The 6,000-nt window shown below is 51.9% G+C and overlaps 1 long non-coding RNA gene across 2 annotated transcripts; it reads right to left on the bottom strand.

Moving 5' to 3' along the window:
• Positions 1-246: 246 nt before the first annotated feature.
• LOC130852502 (uncharacterized) lies at positions 247-5,851 on the bottom strand. Of its 2 annotated transcripts, XR_009053368.1 has the most exons (4): positions 5,082-5,851; positions 4,781-4,959; positions 2,077-2,197; positions 247-1,527 (listed from the first exon to the last, which is right to left on the bottom strand). It is a non-coding gene; the product is annotated as an uncharacterized LOC130852502 (long non-coding RNA). The 2 variants fall into 2 exon arrangements; XR_009053367.1 differs by having other exon boundaries at positions 4,781-5,851.
• Between the last annotated feature and the right edge of the window lie 149 nt (positions 5,852-6,000).

Below are 6,000 nucleotides of genomic sequence, written 5' to 3'. Positions count from 1 at the left end.
CTCCTGAGCGCCAGGGGCTGCGCCTCCCTGGAAGGGTCGGGGGTCACGGGCGGAGTCCGCGGGCGGGGGCGGTGACGCAGGGGAGGCTCCGCCCGGGCGACGCCGGCCACGCCCAGCGGGAGGCGTGGGCAGAAACTGCGGGGCGGGGAGGTGGGGAAGGAGGGGCAGGAGGGGCGGTCACGTGTGCCCGCTCACTGCGCCCCGCCCCCGCCCCGGCCACGCCCACTCCCGCCCCAGGTCTCCCCTGGCGCCTCCCTGCCCCGGCAGCTCTGGACTCTGGACTCACAGACCTCAGCGCCCAGAGGACCCGCGTCTCCTGTTACTCACCGCAGGTGGTTGCGCGGGGGAGAGCTCCAAGCGCAGCGCCGACCGGCCTGGAAAGCCTTTCATCTCTGCTCCAGCAGCAGCAGCTCTTTGATTAATTGTATCTCCTGGCTTTGGAGCCTCCAGCTATTACCACGCTGTAAATCCCTGGGGCCCGCTGGCTCCGATCCGGGGCTCCCCCTTCCCTCCTCCTGCTGCCTCCCCATCCCTCAGGACCTTAGATTTCTGCAAGAGTTTTTTTCCCTCCAGCCTCTCTGTGCACCCACCCACTCCTACACCTGACGTTTTCCTTCAACGACACCGTCCCTCCTTTCAAGTCCCCAGACACACAGGCCTCGTGCCTTCCCCTCCATCACCAGTCCAGTGAGAAGTCAGCTCACCCAAGAGGCAAGAGCACAGACGCCCCCGGACAGCTGCCCACTCAGCCCAGAAGAGAGGAAGGCGCCCAGCAGCAGGCCGCTGTGCGAACAGCGCTTTCGACAACCCCAGGCATCGTATTTCACAAGTGAGCCAAATGCAGAAAGGATTAGCTGTTTCACCCAATGAGCCCACATCTGTAGTTACATTCTAACAGGAATAAAATTACCCTGGTTATTAATCCTTCTGCTTTAGGGTATAAACTGATCACTAGCTGGGGTCAGGAAAAAATCCTGCCGCACTCCTGCCAGTCTCCCCACCCCCTCTTCCTCACCTGCCCCATCTCCTGTGGTGCATTGTTGCACGGTTTTGTCTGCAAACCAAGTTCAAGGCCACCACCTGAGGCACCTCTGAGCCAGGACAGCTCCATTCTGCTCTGGAGAGGACATTCATTCAGTCATGTGAGAATGTATGGAGAAGCTACTCTGGGCAAGACGTCAGTCTCCACTGTGGCAGAAACAAAGACGACTCCTGCACAGTCCCTGTCTCTTCCACGCAAAGAAAAGTTGAAGTGGGTGGTCAGAAACTACATGGTTTCTGGGACTTCCTGCCCTGAGGCGCCCCGGGTGTATCAGGTGGCCTCAGGGCATCCAGTTTGGGTATGGGTGGTATTTCCAAGCCTGCTGCCAACAAGGAAGGGAGCTGTTTCCTCTAGCCTCCGCTGATGGGGCCTCTCCTGCAGGAGAGCAGCTGCAGAGGCCAGAGTAGCTGTGTTCTCGTCTCTGATCCATTCTCTTCAGACCTCATAACTGCAGGCACTGGACACTTCCAGAAGTCTTCAATTCCCTGGGTGGGACCGACAGGAGAGACACAGGTTGAGAGCCAGGACTTACTCTTTCCAGATCACCAGGCCTGGAACTACAACCCAGAAAGAAGTGACATCCCCAAGAGGCCATTTTCCCCAGTCACTCGGACCTGGCCACATGAGTATGGGCTGACCACGTGATCCAGCGTGCAAATCGGGACCTGACAGTAGTGAAAAGAAGTGCCACGGATAATTCTGTGCAACCTTCCTGAGCAAAGCAGGATGCGTTCACCTAACCCAAGGGGTCATCTCCGCTGGGAAGGGCCGTGACCAGGACACCTCCCTGATGAGGTCCCTGTGTCCTCTTCTGTGGCCAGGTCTCCACCTACCCCAGCCCTTCCCGCCCCCCACTCCTCTGCCCCCTGTACCCGAAGCACCTGTATTTCCACTCTCCAGCACTGAATCAGCCCAACCACCTGTTGTTAGTGGTACCGGGTCCAGGATACTGGACGATAACAGAGTTCGTCGTCAGTAATGTTTGTGAAGTGGATAAATCTGGGCTGACCCCACTGCACACTCACGCTTTCTACCTGTGACTGTTTCTCCACATGGCGCTGCTGTCCTGCTGGCTGTCTCATCTCACGCGGCAGCATTCCACACCCGTCTCTAGTCCAAATCACCATCCACCCCGACTCTTGGCAGATGTCCTAACTTCCCCGAGAACAAAAAACAAACAAACAAACAAACTTGAGATGTGAGCCTGTCAGACCTTCTAAACTCCCCTCCACCTCCGGATGGATGGACGCCCCTCTTCAGGGAAGGCTGCCCTACTTCCTCCCATCTGCATGGTCCCCACAGGCACATGCTTAGTTATGGCCGGCCCACTCTGCACAGCCTCACACAATCTACTGACCCCAGCTGGGCTCCTACAGACTCAAGACAGACCAGTGAGACACTTTCCCTAGAATTTTGCATTTGGGGCCAAGAGGGTCAGTCCAGTCCCTCTCCTGTAGCTGCAGCCTCAGCCTTGTTTCCCCCCAAGACGGAAGAAACCGAGGACCTGCAGGGGTCGAGAGAAGAATGAGGAGGATGCAGAGGGGACCTGAGAGCCATGTAGGGAGAGTCCGGAACATTCCAGAAGTTCCTGAGGCCCAGCTATGCTTCTGTCTTTTTTTTTTTAACTTAACTGATTTAAATTGGTTTCTCTTAAAAAGACTCACAGACTTAGAAAACAAACTGATGGTTACCAAAGGGCAAAGGCAGGGATTAAATTAGGAGGTTGGGATTAACATACACACTACTATATATAAAATAGATAATCAACAAGGACCTACTGTATAGCACAGGGAACGCTACTCAATATTCTCTAATAACCTATATAGAAAAGACTCTGAAAAACAATGTACATATGTATGTACAACTTTGCTGTACACCTGAAACTAACAACATTGTACATCAACTAAATGCCAATATAAAAAATAAATTGGTTTCTCTCACTTATAATCAAAGGCCTCTTACATAATGCAACCTGCTTCTCAGAAGAAAAGGTTCTCCCTCTCTGGTTTCTGGCTAATTCCTCCTTGATCTGGTCCCCACCCTGGCCACGCTTGTTTTATCACTCACATCACTTCTCTTGAATCTTCAGTCATGGTAATTACAAATATGCTCCTCTCCCTCTCAAAAAACTGAAGAAGCAAAGGCTCCAGAAGCTTCTGTCCCCTTCCCCTCTACTCTTGCCAGTTCCAGTTTCCCACCTCCTACTTCGCACCCAATCTACTGCTCTGGCTCCCTCCCACCTTCCCTCTACCCCCCCCCCGCCACCCCCACCCCACCTCAGCATTGTAAACCACGCCCACTTGCCAGCCTTCCTGCTGCCACCTTGTCTTGAAACTCACACTTCCCTTGAGGCTTTTCCTCCTGGTTCCTCTTGCTCGAACACAGAGAAGCTTGACCTGCAGAAGTGGTACCAGAACCTAAAGGTACTGAGGATCTAAAGCTCTAGACTTTCCCAATTCCTCTCATCCCATAAAAATGCCACTGGCCTGTGCCTGCTCTCCTGTGAAGTGAGGCTGAGTCACCTCATGAAGTAACTGGAGCTGAGGTTTGGTAAAGGGTGCGTTATGTCGCTCTTTTGGTAACAGTCTGAAACACGGATAATAGTGGAAGAGGATGGTGGGAAAGGTATGGGGTGGAAGAGGAGGCTAGAGATATATTATTGAGGATTTAAACATTCTTATGACATTTAAGGTTTTATTTTCACTTTCATGGTAATCAGTGCTTGGTGGTGCGTTTCAACTTACCATCCCATTGGCACCAAGTGATCACCAACCCTTAGTGCAGTATTTCATAAGTGAAATGTATTCTCAGTGTTTCAGAGAATTTCTGCTTCTAAAGTGAGTCTCTTTCATCCTCAGATTAGAAAGGACTGAACCAAGGAATAAGCATATTTGATATGTCAGGGCTGCCTCTGTTCCTAGCAGCACCAGATGGAAAAGAAGATCTGAGTCCTACCCGCAAAGACTCATAGGTTCATTAGAAAAACACAAGCACACTTGAAAAGTTAATTATAAGCATGAAGCAAAAGTGTGAGACGTGTCACATGCGGTATATTATTAAGTGATGCAGGCGACACTTTCTGCAGGAGATCAGAGGCGGGAGAGCCCTCTGTGGGAGTAACCAACAGAGGCTTCTTCAGATGGGGGACGGCCCGGCGGTGCTGCTGGTCTCGGGGGTGAGCTGGAGCCTTAGATGAAAAGTGAGAATTATGGAGGAAAAGAAAGACAGACTGATGCTTGGTGTGAAGCAAGAGCCTACAAGGTCCTGAGCTTGGGGTCAAGATCAGGCTGGAGTGAATGGAGGGTCCTGGTGGGGACACAGTGGACAATGCCTGCTTACCTTCCATCAGGCCAAGCACCTACGCAGGCCATCAACACCACCAGGATGCCCACCATTTTTGTTTAAGAATTTCGTATTTGATATTTTAAACACAGCATTAAGAAGACATTATGGAAAGAATCGGAACAGAGTTGGACTTCCTCACACTTGTTCCTTGTGTTATGGTTACACTTGTGTTATGGTTTTTAGTCGTGTGTATATTCGCCTTCTTTGGAGGGTGGAGGTGGACACCACCAGTGGTTAGGTCCTCCAAAGGTCTAATGCAGCCTAAAAGGAGAAAAGTAAATTGGGACCATGTTTTGGGAGACCTGAATTCCAAGTGAAGGCAGCCAGACTCTGCATGTCTTGATGTGCGGAGGGTCCAAGGCCTCAAATTCTCTGGGGCCCTGAGTTACTCACCAAGGCTAATGCAGGGTTTCAGATCCTTTGCTGGACGGTGCACGTTTCCAGGGCTACACACGTGAGAGGTTTCTTCGCAGCAGTGATGATGCCTCTTCATGTCATTGCCGTTGGTGACTGGCATCGGTTAGAAGACCGAATGTCTCCTTGCATGCAAACTCTTTTTTGCAGAATATTCCCTGAAACAACCAAAGAGGTTTATCGCTTTTATTAACTTGACAGTCTGGAGACAATGGTTATATAACGTTCTCATCCCTCTGGGTTAGTCGGACACCACCTTACTGTTGCCACTTGTACCCACCCTGTGCTTGGGACAGTGAAGATCTAGTCGTAGGACGCCGTGAGTCACAGATATTGTGAAAGGAGTGACTGAATGAATAAATGAACAGTTAAGGAGGATTCGTGCTAAGAGAAGGTATCCCAAACTTGGCACTGAGAGGGAGGTTGGGATAGATGATTGCTAGGTCTCTTCCAGCTGCAAGAACTCTCCTTAGACTGGGGAGGGGCTGGGGGAGGACATTCAGTTCATTCAAGAGAGGTCCACTCTCAGTCCCTTCCCTGGAGCTCTCTTAGGAAGATCCCATCACCCTTCTCGGTTGTGTATTTCAGCTTCTCCGAGCCTCAGGGAAGAAAGTTCTTTCTAGTGGCCAACTCAGCTCCCTCAAACTGCAGCTGAACTGCTTCCATCTGGCTGGTTCTTCAGTAAAAATAGCTCTTCTTAGGGTCAGGGTGAAACTGTTGCTAAGGCCAGTCTAGGGTTACGGTCTTGGTGGGGAGGAGAGGAGAGGTTTTTACAGAAGCATCATTCAAGGTGATGAGGACCTGCAGGAGGCAGAGAGGAGCCCCAGGGATTCGCTCAGAAAGAGTAATTACAGCGAACAGCACAGTCTCCAGGCCAGCATCCCTGCCCGGGTAAGGCCCACAGGTGGATGGCTTCAATTATCTGGGCATCTTGATGGATGGGCCCTGCACACGCCGCGGGGAAGGGGGGAGGAAACAAGCCCCAGATTAATCACTCCGGCCATCACTGGATGGAGGAGCCAGAGGGACAACAGGTCCACAAAAGCAGAGGGAAACGGAAAGTCATCAGGCCAGGATGGGGGGGAAAGGGGGCAAGTGAAATACTGAGACCCGTCTTTTTTTAGGCGGACTTGCACAAAGGTAGTAACAACGAAGCCCCCAGGGTGGGAGTGGACGGTGGGGTTCAAGGTCTGGGAAGT

The sequence above is a fragment of the Hippopotamus amphibius genome, chromosome 4, assembly GCF_030028045.1.
Source record: "Hippopotamus amphibius kiboko isolate mHipAmp2 chromosome 4, mHipAmp2.hap2, whole genome shotgun sequence".
In the NCBI taxonomy this organism is placed as follows: Eukaryota; Metazoa; Chordata; class Mammalia; order Artiodactyla; family Hippopotamidae; genus Hippopotamus; species Hippopotamus amphibius.
Note: the sequence above shows the minus strand (reverse complement) of the source record. Positions and strands in the feature narration are given on the sequence as shown.